The sequence below is a fragment of the Humulus lupulus genome, chromosome 4 (assembly GCF_963169125.1).
Source record: "Humulus lupulus chromosome 4, drHumLupu1.1, whole genome shotgun sequence".
Lineage (NCBI taxonomy): Eukaryota > Viridiplantae > Streptophyta > Magnoliopsida > Rosales > Cannabaceae > Humulus > Humulus lupulus.
Genome location: NC_084796.1, coordinates 90,016,855 through 90,039,161, shown reverse-complemented (window position 1 = coordinate 90,039,161; position 22,307 = coordinate 90,016,855). Strand labels below are relative to the sequence as shown.

Here is a 22,307-nt window from a genome sequence, read left to right as displayed (position 1 = left end):
ATTAGTCAGTGCACCGGATTTACACTGACTTGCCAATCTACAATATGATCTACTTACACATTACAGTGTTATGTTCTTTCCAGAACATTAGCAAAGTATATAAGATCGGATGTATTTGTTACATCGGACAAGACCGATATTGACATTTGATAAGATAAGTAAGCATACCGTTATTATCTATTCTAGTCATATCATATAGTTGACCATAGGTAAATTCAATCTCAATTCTGAGTGGTTAGTATTCTAACTGGTTGTATTATTTGAGTTCTTTGACTTGTTCGGTACCAGCTTACCCTACAGACTAGCCCATACTTACATCTTGGGAACTCGGTAGTATAATTGAGTGGGAGTGTTAATCATAGATATGAACATCTATAGCTTCTGATGAAGAAGTGAAATGATGGTTTCCTTTTAGTTTGGTTCAAGGTGTTAAATGATAGAGATCTCATTTCAGTAATTAAATTAGTTTACTGAAATATCATTTACAAGGAACTAAGTGTTTTAAGGATAAAATACAATGAGGGGTAAAACGGTATTTTAGTCCTATCTCATTGTAGACCGTCTATAGAGGATTGAGTGAAAATTATGGTTGTAACAATGGATAATTAATAGCGTATCTATATTTGTTATAGAGCGTTCTATGAATTCAAGAGTGCAATTCCAAGTCTATAGTGGAGTCACGAGGAATTAATAAGTTAGTAAATTTATTTGTTAGATTTATGATAACTTATTGGAGCTTGATTTCATAGGCGCATGGTCCCCATTGTACCTTGGATAAAATCATCTAGATAGTCTCAATTAATTGATTTAATTATCAATTAGAATTATCAAAGTTGACCAGATCAATTTTGGATAGTTTCACAGAGTTGTGTAATTTTGAGAAGAAAAGAGAAATTATGGCAGATTTGTTAATTAAGATAAATTGGTATCTAAATTAATAAATAAATTTAAATCAAGGTTCAAATTATAAATAATTAATTTGATAAAGGATTTAAATAATTATTTAATTAATTAAATCAATAGAAAATAATACAGGCCTTGATTTTAAGCCCAATGGGCTTATAATCAAATGGGAAATTTCACGGGCCTATAGCCCATGATAATTTTGACCTAGGGCTTCAAAATGGCTGTTATTTTATTGATTTTTTAATTAAATTAAATGGCCTAATTGAGTCTATAAAAGGAGTGCTTAGAGAGAAGATTTCAGAGACGACAGATAAGTCACAAGTCAGATTTTCTGATAGTTTTATATTCTCTCTAAACACAAGTCCTTTTCTAAGCAACTTTGTTATTTTCTCTTCTTCTCTCTATATCTATCTCATGTGTTGAGAATTTCCCACACTAGTCTAGGTGGTTCTAAGGATACATTGGAAGATCGTGAAGAAAATAGAAGATCGATTCAGTTTCTTGATAATACTCTGCGACAGAAAGGATACAAAAGTTAGAGAAACTGAAGGAAGGACTCTTAATTCCGCTGCGTATACTGTAAGTATTCTATTCTTTGTTTCTCTTTGAATTCAATTTTAGAAATATGTTTTAGGCTATCTCGTATTAATTTGTTTAATATTAGATATACATGAAAATAAATAAAGATCCTGTATAAGCTTTTTCTGACACTAAGTCCCACTGATAATTTGGAAAATCTCTTAAAACATAACATAATTTAAATGGCGTCCTAAGATGATCATTTGTCCGTCCATAGGATGCCCCACGCCATACACCCCACGACGATAGAACTCTTCACGTCACCACGCGTGCCATAAAGAAATCCTATTTGCTACTTGGAAGGAAAGTAAGGGGGTGAGCTAAAAGCCCAGTAAGAAAGTACAAACAATAAGCAAGTAAGGATACAACAAATACGAACACTAACGTTCATCTAACACATCATGGCATATCATAACATTATCGTAACATATCATCATAGCATATCATAACGTTTTCGTAACATATCATCATAGCATATCATAATGTAATCGTAACGTATCATCATAGCACATTCATACAGCATACATGATGAGCATGGCCCTCTAGTTGTCCATGTCACCATATGAGGTAAACAAGAGTCTCTGGTCCTTGAATAACCTCGGTGCATCCGCCCTAAGAGTTACGTCTTTATATCCTTAGTAACTCGAGTTACGTCTTTATATCCTTAGCAACCCATTTGATGTGTCGCGTTCATCACGCCAACATCCATTCATAAACATATCATATTCATACAAGCCACATATCATCACATTATGGCATTCATAATTCATAACAATTCATTCATACAACATTTTTACCATTCATAGCATAAAATCATAGAATCTATCTAACTTTCGTACCTCAGGTCCGAGCTAAGAAATTTCACAACCTCTCAACGAGCCTATACCATAACCAAAACAACATTTCTTAGGTTCATAAAAATTACTATATTGCCCTTTCATACAACTCATGTGTGCATGGGCCATGCACACATAATAAGAGTTACACACATGCAATTATTCTTAACTACACATAAAGCCATAAAAGAATAATGCTCATTTTACCTATTTTACATGCATGATCTTTCTATAAAAACCACATAGTTGAATAATAAACATAATTTTGGACATAAAAGTGGATTTGCATGTAACATGCATACGTGGGAACATTGCGTAATTGAGACGTTTTAAAAACGATAATTCTACATTTCTTACTTTTATCGTTTTAAAATTAATAGACTAATAAAATGCTTTATTTTTCTTAAAATTTCTAGGTTGATTAAATTTCTCAAAACATTATTTTATTTTATAAAATAATTTGATTTAGCTTAAAAATATGTGACAATTTTATTTATTATTCTCAAATTACAAAGAAGTAACAAAAAGCTTGGAATTAATTAAAATACCTATGATTAATATGTTTCTTTAGAAAAAATAAATTTTAACATTGGTTAATTGTGTTACATAAATGATGCGAGAAAAATATATTTTTAAGTGTAGGAAAAATATATTCTTATTTAAATTATTTGAGACTTAGTTTTATGTAACATAAATCCATATGTGACAATTAAATAATCATTTTTAACCTTTAAACCAAACTTTCAGCCACTATTTAATTTCTTTAAAAAATCACAAATAAATTGAATCTAAATATTTTTCTCAATCAAAATAAAGAAAAATCATAACTTATCAAAATATGCATTCATACCATATTAAAATACCACTTTTAATATTACCATAATTTAGAGTATTAATTTTATTTGAAAAACTCATCAAATTCATTTTATTGAAACACTTCACATTATTTTTACAAAAATTCTAGCTACCATTTTTATCTTTAAAACTCACCATACTCAATTTAAAACCTCATATTTTTCTAAATATACAATAAAAATTCTGTAGGTATTTATTTTAGTAAAATATCATTTTATTGGGACTTAAAATACCCTTTTTAATTTCATAAAATTAACATAACATCAAAGACATTACTTATGCATGCAAATCATTTTTTTTATCAAACTTTTACCCAATTATTTACAAAAATCAGCAAGCTTAATTTCTCAAGAAATTCATCTTTTATCCCAAAAATTTCACAAAAAATCATACATGTCCAAAATCTCATCATACTCTTATTATATACATAATTCTATGAATATTACTAACATATTCACATGCAATCTTATAAAACCCATTTTTCTATTCCATTGAATCTACACATGAAATCCAACAAAAATAACAATGGCAATAACATACATTAATTCATAAACACCATATTTCATACATGCCTTTATAATAACCCTAACATATTTCTATCATTTCTCCTTTTATGCATATCAAGATTCATTGGTACAAAAATCACATACATCTTATCATATTTCTAAAATCATCATTATTTCAAAACACACAAGAAAATACATATGATAGAACTTTTTACCCCTAGGCCTAAACATTTAAGATCCACCATAAAACATCACAAAATTCCCATCTACCTTCACATAAAACCTAGTATGCATCTATCATCATTTTTGCCATTTTACATAAATCAAAGATTTAAAAATAATCATAGCAATATAAACATAAAATATAACCTCATATAAACCCCATCAAATCCATTTTCTCAATCATTCCCATGACCCCTTTTTAAACAAAACATATTCCCTTTAAAATACAAATCATAATCACCAATCCTACAATAATCAAACCATTAACATCATCATCAACAACCTCAAAGATAAACCCATCAAAACCAAATATATAGGCTAAGAAAAACCATTACCTCTCTAGATTGTTGAATCAAGAACACTCTAGCAAGAAAACCTTGTCACCTATAGAGGATTTCCAAACATCATACACCCAAAGAAAGAAACCACAATATCAACCTTAGATTAGAGAAGAGGAGAAGATCCAAATGCACATATGTGAAACACTAGTTGATAGATTCTTACCTAGGGTTCCAAACCCTCTTCTTCTTCTCTTTCTCATTCTTTTCTTCTTCTTCTTCTCTAGAAAAATATGGCAGCCCTTCCTTTCTCTCTCTCTAGCTCGCCTCCCTCTCTCTCTATCTTCTCTCTAGGTCACGGCCAAATGGCCTAATCCCTTCTTAATCCCCTTTTTAAATTCTCTTTTCCATAAAGCCACCATCAAGAGGAAATGGTAAGTTTCCTTCCTTCTCCATTTTCCTTTAATTTATTTTATTTTTCTTTTATTATAAAAGATTGGAGTCAAATGGTGGTTTCCCAAAATGACTATCCTCATGTAATTAAATTTTATTCCCTTAAAAGAAAAATGGAAAGATATCAATCAATCCCCCTAATATCCTACACTACACGTCCACACCACTTGCCTCTTTGTATTTTATTAATTTATTTTCCTACCAATTAAATAAAACTACCCAAAAATATCAAATAAGTGGCAATTATAAAATGTGTAGAAAATCCACACATGTGCACCTTATTACCATATACTTGCACACACTAAATCACTAGGGTGCATCACTATCTACCATGCACCTTAGTGCATTCAACCAAATCTCACATAATCGCATCAATTGTCACACTTATTTAAAATGTAACACTAATAGTAAAATAAACATGTTACACAATTATTCACTTATTAAAATAAATAACCAAACAAACAATTACAAATTTAAATTCAAAAGATTATACCAAACAATTCTAACAATTAAATCAAACAAATCAAATAAAACAAACAACAACTAAATAAAATAAACAACATTTAAATAAAAAAATTCATCACACTTAACATTTAAATAAAATAAAACACAAAATTTAAATAATCTAAAAAATTTTTTTTGGTGCACTACAGTTTTGTTGTATTAATTTTATTCTCTCTTTTTTGTGTCTGAAAGGGGAAATTTTTTGGGTTTTCTATGTAAATTATTACCCGTATCTTAGTTGGACACTTTGATCATTATTTTGAGCATGAAATCTATACATTTCACCCATAACCACAATTTATATAATGTGATACTTTTCAGCTTAGTAGTAATTATGAATAGGATGATTTCTTTCAGTTTCCATATAACTGCCATATTCTTTGTATCTCACTATGAATGATATGATATTTCATGACCTCATTAGTTTTTCTTTTATGTTTTATTTACCAAATTCAATAAGTGAAGTGTAAAAGAAAATCTGATTTGGAAGCCTTTGGTGTGCTTACATTTGGAAGATCATGAATTCCAACTACTTTACTTTTGAATATGCAACTGTTTAAGAATATTTTGTTGACTATTGTGAGAATGTTTTGTTTATGTTAATTAGGCAGTGTTGAATATCTTAAGACTTTTAGATTTTTTTTAGATAATCTTTAATGTATTTTGACACATTTATTTGGTTATATGTGTTATGAACCATATAATTTGTACTCAAAAATATATTTGTACAATGTTAAGGGTGCCATAACTATACTAACTGAAGTGGGTTTAAATTAAAGCAATAGAAAATAATTATAATGTACAGGTTTATATAATAATAATTCAAGCTTATCCAAATATTAGAATAATACAAAAAATGTGTTATTGTATCTTTTACAATAACACTAGTTTATAAGCATAAAATTATGTTATGCAAACTATTTTCTATAATGTGGAAAGTGTGTTATTATAAAGTGTATCATAACACTACTTTCACTACAAGAAAAAACAGTATTCATAACACTTAAAAACTGCTAACCGGGACTATTGATAGCACTTCTGAAAATGCTAACATAGCCCCTGTTATTAAAAGTCCAGTCTTTTCTATAACAGTTTTTGAATGTTATGTTCGATGTTATCTTAAACTATTCAATAACACATTTTTAGCTGCTATAATATTCAAATAATAACATTTAGATAGAGTTTTTGGTTATAAATTTGAAGTTTAATCTTGTATTTTTTTCATAACACTTTTCAACTGTTACATTTGATTATTTTGATAACATTTTTAGTTTGTTATATTATATAAACCATAACGATTTTTTACGCTTATAATATGCTTTTAAATCATAACATATAGTAATAAAATTGTTACTTTAGTGTGGATAATATATTTTAAATTATTTTTTGATAAGTATACTTGTATGGTTTTTTTTAATTAAAAGATTTTCATTATTGTATTTTGATAAACAAAATCAAAATTAATCATAAAATGTAATTATCAATAAATTGATAAACCATAAGTATTACATTAAACAATAACTAATTCGAACCATGAATGTGTCTACTTTATGAGATCTTAGTTCTAACTTAAATTTGAAAGCTTAACATAATAAAGTTTTATAATCTTGAACATTTTTTACTTCAAACTATAGTTTGGGTGATGCTATTGTTGCTGCTGCTGTTGCTGATGTTGTAGCTATTCTTCAGCTTGTTGTGCTTGACTGTGAACCCTAGATGGTGTACTAGTCCTTCGAGGGAACTTGTTCAAACACTCTGAAAAATAAATAGAGAAAGATAAGCAGCAAATATAAAAGTGCATGCTAACAAGAATGAAACTATTCTCATAAGAAATATAATCCAAGGACAATAAGTCTTGGAACCCCTTGTAATCTGGTTTTGGTATCAATAAAGATTCATTCTAGTTATTCAACATACTAGTGTGCATCAGCAATACAAAGACCCACAAACAGATTAATGGTGTATTCAAGAGACCACTGACACTCTTTAACCACAAAATATAACTCACCTTCAAGAAAATCTTTTACACTACCCACAACTTCATTTATTCATTTTTTTTTTACCTTTTATTGGGTGCCTAACATCTAGCAGAATTTATCAAAAATTTGAGGCTTTCCAAGTCATCATCCTATAATAGCATGAAGAATTTAGCCGAAATCAGCATCATTATGAAGTGATAAACCAGATATTTCTAGAATAGTTTAGATCTATTTTGTTCCTTTGTTTACTTTTTAGTTTTAGGATATACACAAATAAGATTTAACAATAAATATATCTTAAACAAAGAAAGAAAAGAATTTAAATGTTATAAATTCTATAGATATAGGTGCATCTGTAATTAAACAAAGAAAACTTACAGTAAAAGAGTTACAGTTCTTTTGGTGCACAGATCCAGCCTCAAGTCCAGATTCTTTTCATGGAAAGATATGTCTCTGAGCATGTGACGAGTATAGACATGTTCAATCTAAAAGAATAATTAATTGGAGAAAAACACAAACCTCAGAACTTGATGATGAAGGTTAAATATCATCAACCTGTTTTCTTGTTACAAAATCTACTGTGATCAAGTATAGACTGCTCAACCTCGACTGAACTGAAGCAACAAAATAAAAGATTAATCAAATAACCTATATCAAAAGTTAACATTACAAAACAGTGGGAGATTTCCCTTTTTCTTCTAGAATAAACATCATGGGTATGCAAACACTAAGACTAAATCCCTCTGAAAGACTTCGATTGGCAGAGAGAATTAAAACTGGAAACAACATATTCCATCATAAAAAGATCTATTTAAACTATTGAGAATAGTCACATTCACACAAAACCAATATACATAAACTATGTTCCTCAAGCTATACAAAAGCTAAAAATATGCATCCTCATATCTTACAGGTTGAAAAAAATACACTCAAACATCAGAATCCTGTCGTACCAAAAAGTAATTTTAGTGTCCACATCATTATGTCAACATCACATGTTTAATTTATCTCAGTTTCTCCAAACATTTACTCATCAAAATAATTTGAAGCCCTGCATGGATTCTATGCTACATTACCCCCAATTAAATATGTGGAATTTCTAATAATAGGCACATCCTAGGTCAAAAATACATAGATAGAAAGATGTATACATTACATAAGAGAGAGAGGGAGAAAGCGAGAGAATACATTGTAGGCAAAGGAAGCTCTGGTTTGACTCTTGGTGCCACAGTTACAATGTTTGTCTCAGGACAAGTGGCTTTCCCTGTTGCTCCCGTTACCTTGTCTTTTTTCAGCTTTTTAACTGATGAGCCCTGCTTTCCTCCTCCTGCTGATCTTTTCTGAACACACGAGTTAATATTAAGCATCACAAGAGTGGATGCCAGATAAATATCCTATAACTATATAGTCACAAACACAGTCTAAACAGAGGTTACACAGATATGGATAGTAAAATAAAACTTACAAAGTTTAACATAAAGCTTCATACGAACTTCATGCAAAGTAATGAACTAACATCAACTGAAAATAAAATAAGTACAAAATTAACAAACCTCTTGGTGCACCTCCCTCCTTCAGTAATCTTTCCTCAGCATCCCTGTTAAAACAATATATGCTAGTTAAAAAAAGAAAAAGAAGGAACAATTGAGTTAGCCATCTTACAGTAGGATTTGAACCTTTCCTCCCACACAAACTCACACACCCAACCACTTGAGTTAGCCAAGTGACTATAATTAATTTTATTTAAAATATTATTTTTGCAATTTTGTTAAACTAAACTGAGCGCCATACAAATTAAATTTGGCACCATAGTTATTTACCTTCCATATGAACATGTAAAACGATGTTATTGCAGCTTTGCTGCTCAAATCAACCGACTTGGCATTAGTCCAGAGTATTGAAGCCAAAATTGTGTGTCCCAATACCTAATCAAGGAAATACATATAAAAAAATCAACATTCACAGTACTAATCAAGCAGAAAGGGAAAGCTCACAACATAGTTCCATGGAAAAAAAACAAAAGTTGATACCTTAAATAATGCTATAACAACTGAGAAAAAGCTCATAAATGCAGTTGCAAATATGAGAGGCCTTGAGAAGGCAGCTGGCCTTTTAAAGACATGGGTCTGAAAATCAATGCATATTTCAGTACTTGGAATCATTGAAATCTTTTCAATTTAAAAAAAAAATTACTGAAATCTAAAACGCATTACTATTATAATTTACATGATCATAGTAACAAATGGCTAAAATATGCAACTATTTGGTAAAACAGATACCCAAATAAACATTATTCCTTCCCCTTCTATTTATATGATACATGTTCCTTTTCATTTACATTCTTAATATCTATGTCATGCATGATTTAGTTATTTTTAGTTTATATCCATACAATAAATGGCATAATGAAAACTTATTTTTATTAAAAGACAATCAGCTTTGGGCACAAGAAATAAGAATGTTTGGATCATGCATAGTATGAGTAGAAAGAGACATCCAAAGTTCAACTTCGCTTGCAACAAGAGGAATAGATATAACATAACCTGCATGTGAAGAAAAAAAGCTAGTTGAACAATCACTGCTCGAACTGCGAGAATGCACATTGCTGCAACTAAAGCAAATCTCTTCCATCTCAAAAGGGGCACCTGACATGAAAGGTGTTAAGCTACCAAGTGAGAAACAGATTCTGTAAAGTTTCCACCTTAACCTTTTCTCATTAGGTGACATAAAACTAAGTATATATTTCAAAATATCCGCTGATAAGGCATTGTATATGAAAAATTCTGAGATTAGACAAACTCACATTGATTGAATAAGCAGTTCCCAATGCAAAAATGATGAATAGGGCCCAAAATAATGGCCATGACCCAACAATCCATCCAAGGCCAAAACTCTGAAAAATAAAGTGATAGGTAGTCAGAATATTATAGGCTGCAAATACACAATAATAATTTTACAATATTTTGCACAATACATTAATACAGAAAGCTAATTCCCATACCAGAACAGAAAAGGATGTGACAATCATGACACCAGTTTGAATTGAATATTCCCCTGACGCCAACGGAAGATATAGCTTGTTAACCTGTGATGAAATACGCCATAGATATCTAGAGTTAGACAATCCTTGATGTATCCCATGTAACCATGTAGAATTGTAGATAGTCTCTCTAGAAGAAAAAAAAACTATTTGGTAGAACTAGGAACTGGTGTAGTGACCTTATGCTCAAATGTAAGAATAAAATATATGCATTTTCTTCATTCAAAATTAAGAGAATGTAAGACAGTAAGATCTAAGAGCTACCTCGTCTATATCAATATCATACAACTGATTCAAACCAACAATGTAAATGTTCATTAAGAGGGCAGCTGCAACAGCCTGAATTGAAAAGATCAAATTCATAAGAACGAAATTCATGGTGTGAATTAAAAAAAAGCAGTTCAAAGTATTTTAAGCTTCACCTCCAACATCCCAGCAAAAAATAATGGTGAAAAGTCTGTAAGCTTCTCGACTGCAAGTAGGGAAACTGAGACTATGCTCAATGCCTGCTTCCAGAAAAAATAGGATGAGTCTCCAAAAATTGATAGGAAACAATATTATCAATAAATTGAAGTTTAAATGAATGAGATTAATATAATGACTATTCTGGGACTGCCCCACTAAATTTAAATAACCTACTGTGCCTATGACTGTATGTGGCCGAGAAAATCTATAGAAAGCATCCAAGGAATCTTTAACGGAGTTCAAAACATTTTTTGGCTCTGATTCAAGAGGTTGTCCATCAGCAGCATTAACCAGGAATCTTTTATTTGGTCTCTGGTAGGATATAGATGTTTCAATGCAATGCTTCAATGAACTGGGTTGTAACCCAGTACAGCAATGTTTTTCTCTCACATTCCAAGCTATAAACCTTGATACATTGTATGCCGCATTTGAACCTGCATTCTCAAAAAAATAAAAAAAGACATAAGAAAAATCTCACAATTAGCATATTGGAAACTGCTAACAAATTATTCCCATGAACAGAACTTTTTTTTCAAAACCAAAGACAAACATATATCAAAAGCAAAACTTTTTGGAAAAAGTTCATGTTTTCAATCAAGGATAACAGAGGACCTGTTCTATTTGACCTGGTTATAGAAAATAACATCATTGAACTTATGTCCCAACAGTGGGTTATGTCAAAAATCTAATGATTCTAATCAAAGTTTTTAACCAACTGGAAAACCAGTTGATGCAGCACAAGCACAAATGCCAATGCCCTATAATCAGAGAGAGCAACAAAGCTTACAATAAAGCAAGTTTATACGACCCCTTTTACATTGCAGCAAGGTTGTCCATTAGTTACATTTCAGCATCAACCATTTTTCAACCCCTTTATTAAAGAATATATATGAACAGTAAACAGAGGAACTCATCCAATTTTATAACATTTTGGCTAAGTAAGATGTATGAAGGGAGAAACTTAAGTAATTCGATAAAGGTCCTACAAGAAAAAGGGCCTAAGAAAAAAAGACAAATATGATTTATGTTATACAAGAAAAAGAAAACATAAAAGTGTGTGAAACGATTCAACCACTGAATTAGAACCAAAAATTAAAAAACAAGATAAACTAATAAGAGGGCCTTTCTAATCACATGAAACTAGAACCAAAAATTAGAGAGTTGCACTTAAAATTTACAAACAACAGGGATTTAAAAAGAAACAACACTACTTGTATTCACTTGTACTATTTATATAAAGAAAAAATACAAGGAAGTAGTTACATGATTTATAAGGGCACCAAATTTACCTGATTTCCAGCACAACCAAATCGAATAGATTCGACAGAAGTTTCTTAAAAGGATAAGACACTAAGAAAAAGACAAGCTAAAGATAAATAAAGATAAAGCAGTGAAATATTTTAGCTTCAAAGTTACTGAAATCAATTTGATGATGATAAATTCATTCAATCAAATATGTAATGGCACACAACAATGAATCAAACACTAACAAGCTCGTGGGATGTGTGTTTTTCTAAGTTAATTGCTATACAGAATAAACCCTTTTCTTTTCCAATATGGAACCTTTTTTATGTTAAAGTCAAACCAAGCTTTCTATGCATGTACATGATATACAACAAGATACCTCAAAGTTGCTTCCTCTGGATATGCTTGATCTCAAAAGATTTAGAGACTCATCTTCTCCTCTGGATATACAACATGATTATTTTCTTGCAGCTGTTCATAAGGTTTCGAGTGTGAAAAAGATAAGATCTTCATCCTATAGCCATAACAAGAACAAACAGGGCGATTATCAATACAAGAATCAATTTTTTCAGAAAATTAATGAATTACGTTTTTCTGTGACCCAAATATACAGTTAATATCACAATTACATACAAATTTATAGCCTTTATGATATAACCAGACCAGACATGAAAACCCAGGTGAATGAAACCAACCCTCTTTTTTCATAAATTAGAATACATTACTAAATAAAGTAAAATTCACATCAGCCAACAATCTGTATTATCAAATACAGCAGCCACAAGGAAGATAATGCCATTCTACCAAAAGAAATGTCAAGTTAAGAAATTCAATCAATCTTTTATTCTCCTAAAAGAAATACCGTTGAAAAGGGACTGAGAGAGAGACCTAACAGAACCTTGAAAAGGAATGCTTGAAACAGATATGGCTATAGTAATATCAGATATGCCTGAAGCAAATTCAGTCAAGAAAAGACAAAACTCCCACCATCAGAACTCGGGACCAAATTGTTTGAAATATAATCTTCTCAACTAAATCACAACCAAATTAACAATGAAAGAAACAGAGTTACCAATCCTAATAACCCAATACCCAACATCAAATTATGTAGTAAACACTCTGAAATAACTATCCGAGCAAACAGTTTCAAATTTTCAATCTCCCCCAAATATAAATAAAGTCCCAAAGCTTTCATTTTTAGCAATACAATGGTTTTATAATTATTATGTGAAGAAAAAGTTCTTTCTCAACCATCAGTGTAGTTCAAAGGAAAGACACCATGACTAGTACTAGTAGTTACTTAAAGGCAATAACAAAAACTAAGAACGCCTAAACATATAGTTCATCATAAATTATGTCAATTGTTTTCCTCACTAACTGTAATTAAGAAACATGTAACAACAAGGAAGAGTACCCAATTATTATGCATTTAGTAATCTATCAAATGTGTTTGATGGTGTTTCAGGGAAGAAACCTGAACTCCAATTGTCTCCCTCCTCTGTCTCGCTCTCCGCCAACAAGCCCAGTCCCACACTCGACCCTGCACACTGCCGGACTTGTAATGATGAAATCAGAGACAGAAATCGTCAAGCTCCTGCACCTCCGAGTCCTCGTCACCACCTCCGTCTAGTCTCCCGCGCCAGCCACTTACAAGAGAGAAATGTGAAAAATGATGGAGTTGAGAGGTTAGATAGATGTGAGGGAGATAGGGTTGAGAAGAGAAAAGGTACATCCCTGAGAGAAGAAAGTCGAAAGAGAGAAAGAATGAGAATAAAGAAATTAAAATATCCCATACTAAGCCTTCGACTACCATGAACCAACCAACAGCAACAAAAATAAGTTGAGAGGAAACATACCAGATCTCGCCTTCGTCGTGTGCTGAGGAGAAGAAGACCCACGCAGCGTCGAACCCGTGACCTCGCCTCTGCCTCCGCCTCCGCCAGGCGCCGTCACCTATTCTTCCAAGAGAGAGTGAAGTGGGGATGGTTTCGAAACAGGAGGGCGTGAGTAGAAATGAGAGGCCCTGAGGTAGCAAAGAGAGAGAGAGAACCAAAGAAAAGAGGTTGAGGGGAATCAGGAAACGAAGAAAAAGAAGAATAAAGGATAGGAGTGAGAGGAGGAGAGGGTGGCAGCTTAGGGCTTCTCAGATTAGAGAGAATGAGAGTGTTGAGTAAAAAAAAAATGAAAAGTAAAGCGCCATTACTAATTCACATGGCGCCAAAAAGTTCCCTCCGTAAGTTTTAGAGCTAAGTCAATAATAGCACTTTAAAACATATGTAATATCTTACCGTAATATTTACACAAAATTCTTGTAGTGTTTATAAGCACAGAAAAGTGTTATATAATCTATTTAAAAATAGCATAATGAAATACTTATCTAACTATTTAAATAACACAACAAAAGTGTTATCATAGGCTATACCGTAACACATGTTTATAACTATGGAAAAGTGTTATGCAAAGTGCTCTGACCTACTATAACAATGCTTTCCTTAACACATAAAAAAGTCTTATGGTATATATTTGATAATACATTTTCGGTCTTATTGAAAGTATTTTTTGTTGTAGTGTAATGGAAGACAAGGGGAATCTACAGTTAATACTTCTTGGATCCTAAGGGCTTCAGGTTCTTCCTCAGGGTTGGAATCATCTACATATTGTCTGAAACTAGGGGCAAATGCACCCTGGAGTAGAGAAGGCCAGGACCTACGGTCTATCCCGTATTCTTCAAAAATGGTGGATCTAAAATTTAGGGTGTTGTCAACTACGATTGTGCCCCTAGGTTAACTATTGTCATGGCGTACCACTAGGTGGTCTACGCCTAGAGCAGGGTTATATTTAGATCCGGGTTGGAAGGATGACGGTGGACGAGCTGATTCAGATTATACTGAACTAACTTAAAATCGGAAACAACCCTATCTAATTCCCTAAAAGGGTATGGGTTACCTTGGCCAGAGGGGCCGACTGCTGCCCCTATTGCAACTTGATCTGGATCGGGTTCCCAGACAGCCTCAGGAGCCCGTATTTTGCGCACAATAGGCACCTCAGCCTCTTCCTCCTCGCTGTCCTCATAGACCAGTAAGGCCTCACGAGGAGCGGGAAGCTCGGGGATGGTTGGGAGCGGAGCCCGGGTCCTTAGAACTAATGTGTCCCCTCTCCGATCAGCTTGCATGCCAACATGGTGGCATCACTCACGACCTGGATATAGTCCTGTTCAATAGAGGGAAGTCTGGATAATTTTTTGTACTGACCCTCGAGGGTCGCAGAATTTTCCGTCCTCGCAAATATGGCTGCAAGATAAACAAATTCAATCAAGACATGTACAAAAAAAAAAAAAAAAGAAATATCTTAAAAGGAACGAAAATTCAAGAGCTGAATTTACAAGGATAGAACACTTACAAGGTCGGTTGAAGAAATGGTGTTCGCAGTTTCTGAAGCCATTTGACATAAAGAATATGTTGACCGCGTTTTTGGCCAACGACGTGAGAACGTCAAAAATGACAAACCTTCAAGAGAAAATAAAACGACACAGACGGGTTTTGAACAGAAAATAAATAACACAGCAATTTTTATAATGGTTCAGCCCCAATATGTTGGTAATAGCCTAATCCACTTAGAGTTATGATTATAGATCTGTACTCAAGATCAGATGGACTGAGCCAACTGAGTTTCTTCAGTACCAATTGCAAAAATACAAGAATCCTTTCAAATATCAGCACTTTCTCTCTCTAGAATACTCAGACCCAAATTTTCTCTCTCTAGAAAGAAGAAGCATAAGAAGCCCCTCTCTCATCCCATAAGCCCTCTATTTATAGGCTTAGGCTCATACATATGGTATCCCTAGAATCAGGATATTTTATTATATTTATTACATTTAAATTACAAAGAAACATTCAAAATTCAAAATGTAACAAACCCCCCATTTGTGGGAAGAATGAGAGATTCCCACGTATTTTGTTGAAGCTGTTTCTGGGAATCTTGACTTAGTCCTCCTCTAGCTAGTTTATCCAGCTCTCCTACTGACCACTCATGCAAGTGCTGGTCGGACATGTGCATGGTGGTAGGACAAACATTTGTTGGTCGGACGTGCATGGTGGTAGGACATGCATGGTGGTAGGACATGCACTTCTCTCCTCTAACATGGCACTCTCCTCTAGCATGCCATGTTTCTCCTCGGACCAAATCCTTGGGGTCTCCTAGGACCACTCTCTTGGGGTCTCCTAGGACCACTCTCTGGAGTTCTCCTCGGATGCATTCTCCTTAGCTCTCCTAGGATGCACTCTCCTTAGCTCTCCTAGGATGCAATCTCCTTAGCCTCCTAGGATGCATTCTCCTTAGCCTCCTAGGATGCATTCTCCTTAGCCTCCTAGGATGTACTCTCTATAGCTCTCCTAGGATGCATTCTCCTTAGCCTCCTAGGATGCATTCTCCTTAGCCTCCTAGGATGCACTCTCCTTAGCTCTCCTAGGATGCATTCTCCTTAGCCTCCTAGGATGCACTTGGCTTGGTTATGACATCCTTCAAGCAGTCCAAATTCTTCGTCAGTCTACCGGGTCCCTTTATCACAACTCTGAGGAGTCAATGTATTTATTGACTATTAATGTGTCTTTTACTGATCATGCACTGTCACTTGTCACCTTTATTGCCACGTTATTGATCTCCAATTTTTGGGTATAACAGAATAAATATTTATAATCGTTTGGATGGCTGCGGTCCTCAATGAAGGTGGCGGAGTTAGGGAATCATGTGAGGTAGTAGTCTGTCACTGCGTCCCCTCTGGTCGGGGCTTGCCTTGAGGCAAAAGAAGTACAATATGTCTGCCAGGGTGGGGACCTCCCACGCGTGTTTTAGGAGCATGTACTTCAGCCCTGCTAAAAGTCTATATGAATTTGGGGGGAGCTGGAATGGAGCCAGCTTCACGTAAGTCAAGAAATCTGCGAAGTACTTGTCCAAGGGAAGGAAGGTCCCAGCCTTCACGTGCTCATCACTCCAAGTCGCATAGTTGTCTTGAAGAGGGGAACAACTCCTTTCCCCTTCGAATGCAGGTCGTGCAAGGAGAGTTCCAGCTTCGACCTCTATGTTGTGGCTCAACATAATTTTATTCACTCTCCCCTAGGTCATGATCTTGGAGAAGATGCACTCAGCCTCGAAGTACGTGTTGGGATTGACCACAGGCTCCTTCTCCACCACTGAACCAAAGTGGGAGATGGGAGATCTGTGAGTAACCTGCTTCCCCTTGTTCTTCTATTGGGAGGACAAGCTCGAGGTGTTCTTCTTTGGAACGTTCTTCTTTTGAGGAGCCATAAGATCATCTAATGACAAAACAACCTAGTTATTAGGCAACCTAAGATGATCTAAAACTATGACACGATAGTATGGAGGACGAAATAGGTTATTTTGGTTATACGGGCTAAAGTTAGCCTCAACCCATTCGTGTGATGCCACGCGATGTCCTAGGCCACGCACCTCGGTTTCTTAACACTCCCTGATATTTAGGGATCCGTGTGTCAGAAACGGCAGGCCACTACTTTCCTCTGAAAAGAAGTTTTGTGCAAAAGTTCTTAAGGAGTCGTAACCCTTAAGCTACCTGGTTTTTTAACCTAGAATCCTTAGATTTCTTATGCTCCAAACATGTATTTCCTAAACCTATTTGAGATTAGAATTACCCTAGATTGACCCAAAAAATTACCCAATTTTACGAATACCTTCACATTTGGTTTCACTTATGGAGTTTAAATTGAAAACTATTCCCTATGAAGATTCAGAAATAGCCCACCAGTAACTACAATAAGTGTTGCGGATGAACATGGGTAAGAATATAAATTCTATTGGATAAAAATAAAAATAGGAAAAAGCTCTTCAAACCAAAATATGAGATACTTACAGGAAGTGTGTTCGTCGATGGTATGATGTAGACTCGGCAACAAGAAGCTCCGGGAAAGCTTCTGAATGTTTGGGCACGATGAATGGTTTTGGGGATTCTGGGAAAGAAGGGAAGTTTGGAAGTTCAGAAAAAGGAAATTTTTAAATACAAAGGTGGTGAAGTTTGAAATTTGTCCATCCTATTTATACATAAAATGTGGAAATTAGTCTGAGCCATCCAATTGGGTTAGTTCAAGATCCAAGGGCCAAGATTAAATAGACCAAACATCGACAAAAAGTTGATAAGACAATTATTGCAGTTCTCAAAACCCGAACACACGCTAATTTTCTATACACCACGTCTCCAGTACTCGAGTAGTAGGTAGGCGTGGTTTTATGTGATAGAAGTTTAAAGCCCCCTACTGTGTAGGTCAGAAAGTGACAACATCATACACAAGCAGGAGCTTGGGGGGGAAATGTTGTACCATGATTTTAGCACGAGTACATGCACTCCGCTCGAGTACAGCTGGCAGATAAATATACGGAGAAATAGCCGAGAATGATATCTGCTTTTATCCATGTGGACAACTCGAGATTCATAGTGGCATACGTGGTGTAAGGCATCTTGAGTTTATCCCGAACTAAGGATGCAATGGCTATGAAGTGCGAGCGGATAATTTTAATAGTTTTCGAAGCACGAGCTTGGAGGAGATGTCCAGCTCGTGATAATTCTAGTATATTGCATACCAACGGATCCCCAGAGACTCGGGATCCCTTTATACGCTTATTTATGACCAGGCTGTCATATTAATTATCTGAGATAGCGGGAACTTGTTTATTGTATTATCAAATCATATCCCAATATAAATTTGAATTATTTGTATTAAATGTAATTATTATGTAAATGCGTGATTGACTCACGCAGTTACCCAAACCTGTCCATGGAATTCCCTTATAAATATTGGGAATGTTGGACAGGAAAAGGGGGTTCATTATTCTATAATACCAAAACTCTGCCAAAATAGAGAGAGAAATGTCAATAATATTGACTCGTGGACTAGGTGGATTTTAACCACTGAACCATGTAAAAGTTATGTGTTCTTGAGTGAATTCATATTATTATTCATTACGGTTTACTATTAAGCACTAATCTGCCTTGTTATTTCTTAATAGACTGCTGGCAAAAAACCGCGTCAACAGGCATGACCATAGATTTTGTTGGTCCACATAATTGAATGTGGCATGGCCTTGACAAAATTTACTATTGAAAGTACGGGTCAAATACTACGTGAACAATAATTTGTAACTAATAAAAATTAGCGTCCATGAAATGAAGACCTATTTAATGGGTTGTTGGTCTAGTGCATTAATTAGTTAGAGATTTATGCACAAACCACCAAAAAGACAACTTTTGCCCCTAAAATTAATTATAACGTCCAGAGAATGTTGTACTCCAAATAGTGCATGCCCGATGCATTGCGAGAACTTGGGATCTTCAAGGAAGAAGGCTTCATCAATCTCGACTAAATCCAAGCGTTTTGCTCTTAAGTGTGTGAATTGTTCGAATTGCATTACTCTTATGGATAAGTTGTATGAAGAGAGGAAGTTGAGGAATAAGACCTCTAGAATGTCTAACGAAGCAAGAGAGCTCATGTTTGATTTGTCAAATTTGATTTACAAATTAACAAAGACAAGCAACCTTGCAAATGAGCAGATGAAAGATATTGAAACGGTCGTCGAGAATATGAACAATCAATTGAGTATGCCCGGGTGTTTGAACTTGGATAATGTTGATTGATCCAACAACTATTATCATACAATGAAACCCACATAATCCCATTTAGAATATGTTAAGTGTTTTTAATTTTTATTTGCTAAAGTTTTAAGTCAGATTATTTTATTTCGTCTATTATCTTATTTAGTGTTTCTATATGTTGAGGTTGCATTTTTATAAAGGTCCTATTTAATATTGGGCAGAAGAAATGTTTGAGATGTTGAATTAAAAAAAAACATGTAGTATGGATATTAATGTTGGGGTTTTATGCCCAAATAAAACCCAATTTCTTTGTAATCTCATTTTATTATCAATAAAAGAATAGAAATAAACTTCATGATTACATGTTTTATTTTCATGATTATCTGTTTAATATAAACTTCCATAAAATCCATAGCATATAACTAATCATATTTATAGTGATGTAATCACAGTGGAATATAAATATTATTATACGTTCAAAAATAAGTTAGTCCTAAGATTAGTCAGTGCATAGGATTTACACTAACTTTGTTTGGAATAGTGCCCTTAAAGCAATTGTAGTTGACAAATGTTTTAAATGAAATAAATAATTGAATTGAATTATTATATATATACAGACTATGTTCCATATTATGCTGATAATATTAAGTAAATATCAGAAAATTCCAAAGTTCATCTATGTGGTCTTAATCTCATATTGGTATGAGACGATCGAGATTGAGATAATGAACTTGAAATAGTTTGCAATAAAATAAAGTTACGAAATCTTTAGATTAATTACTACTAGTATGGTTCACTAGTATTATGAATACAAGTGACCTAGATTCGAGTCACTAGTGTAGTAGGACACTTTAGTAAAGGTACTTTATATAAAGTGATGTATAGAACTGGACAAGATGTGATTTGTTAATAATTGTTTAAACACTTTTTCAAAAGGAAGACTAAACTCGAATTTTGAATTCAAGTGATTTTCATGTGAACTTTGAATTCAAACCCAACTCACATACAACTAGAATGCTAAGCAACATTAATATTTTGGAATTGGAATATAATCATTATAGATAAGATTAAATAGATAATGAATGATCATTATCGTCTTTATTATATCTATAATTTTGACACTTGTTATACTTTGTACATGTTTGATTGTACATCATCAATGACCTAAAAGTTGGAATTCACAAGTAGTTATGTGAATAAAATTAAAAAAATTCCATGAAGTTATTTAGTGAAACAATTTAATAATCATAAAAGATTACAAAAGTGTATGTATCTCTTAAATACTACTTTAATGAAGCATGATTATTATAATCACAATATTTCTTGTTAACTTGCACTAGAAATAATGATGTATAAGTCAAGTAAGCGAGTTATTGATAATTAACAATGATAAAACCAAAGAATATCACAAATTATATAAAGCTTTATTGTAGTATGAGCACTAGTTAGTAACTACTTCACTACAAACATAAAGTTTAGTTGGTTGTATGTAACACAATCTAACTATATTTCATTCACATGCTAGTATGTAATGAAAGGTTTTAATATAAAACAATAGTTGAAACACCATGAATCTAGAAATGGAATTTTGAATTCCTATGACATCTGATTCTTGAACTTCCAACTAAAGTTCATTAAACTTCAATTGCAACAGGATATTCAAGATGAAGTGGAGAACATAGGAAAATATAGACTGTTCAAAGTAAGTTTAATAACTGAAGGCTATAAACAGAAAGAATAAATTTATTAATCGAATAAATACCATCTACTGTAAGCAAGCTTAAAGCTGTTTACATACTCTTATCCATTGCTTTATGCATGGATTATGTGTAGTGTCTCAGAATTTTACTTAGCTAGATAGTAGTAGTAGTAGCTTAGTATTCATTTGAAAAGGAGTTAGTTTAAGTCCTTGAACTCTATAAATATGACCTTTCACTCAGCCATTTGCTTCATCATTCAAGTATTCTTTAGAGCCTCCAAGCTGTTAAGTTCATTCTAGAGAGAAATACTTTGGTTTTGGGGTTATAAGCTTTACAATCTAAGCTTTTCTAAATACTTGGGAAGTAAGATAGAATGATATTTTGGTATTGAGGTATATATCGAAGTTCTAATCTATCTAAGGTATTCTTTATCGTCAGGTTTAGTTCATTATAATTCCTCCTATTCTTTTCATTTTCTTCCAAATCCTAACTTTTTATAATGGCTTTTGGTTAGATGTTTGAGTTTCTTCAAACTTAAGGTTTTTCGATAAGTTCTAATCTTGATGGTTAGATCTTCTTTTCATCTTCTTTTCTTTAGAAAACTTATGATTTTTACATATTGGTTTTAGGAGATTTCAATCCCGTTCTTGTCTCGAATATTCCCGTCTTCGGTAAGGAAAGTAGGTTAGATTTTATGTGTTATGATTATGATTATATGCTATGTAAATGTATGTATATATGTATAGGTTTTATGTTATAGTCAGCTGGGAAATATAGTTGCTTAGACAGCAAATAAGAAAATCTCAATCTTTTTAGCTCGAATAGTAGCAAGAGGATGGTTTATCATATACTATATTGTGTTTAAACCTACCTCAAATAGTAGCAAGAGGACCTAGATGGTTTCTATCACATACTACGGTAATGAGTTAATGGCCATTAATATTGTAGTCCTATGTTTTATGATTTACGTTTTTACGTCATACGTTTTATGATTTATGTTTTTACGTTTTATGACTTATGATATGTTTTAGTAGATTTTCCTTGCTGGGCATCAAACTCATTCCTTTTTATTTATGATGGCGCAGGAAAATAAGCTTTGAAGGTGAGATGGATTCATGGCA

General features: G+C 33.3%; 1 pseudogene; it reads right to left on the bottom strand.

Annotated features, from left to right (window-relative positions):
* Positions 1 to 6,817: 6,817 nt before the first annotated feature.
* On the bottom strand, positions 6,818 to 10,267 carry LOC133832363 (homogentisate phytyltransferase 1, chloroplastic-like; annotated as a pseudogene).
* Positions 10,268 to 22,307: the final 12,040 nt, after the last annotated feature.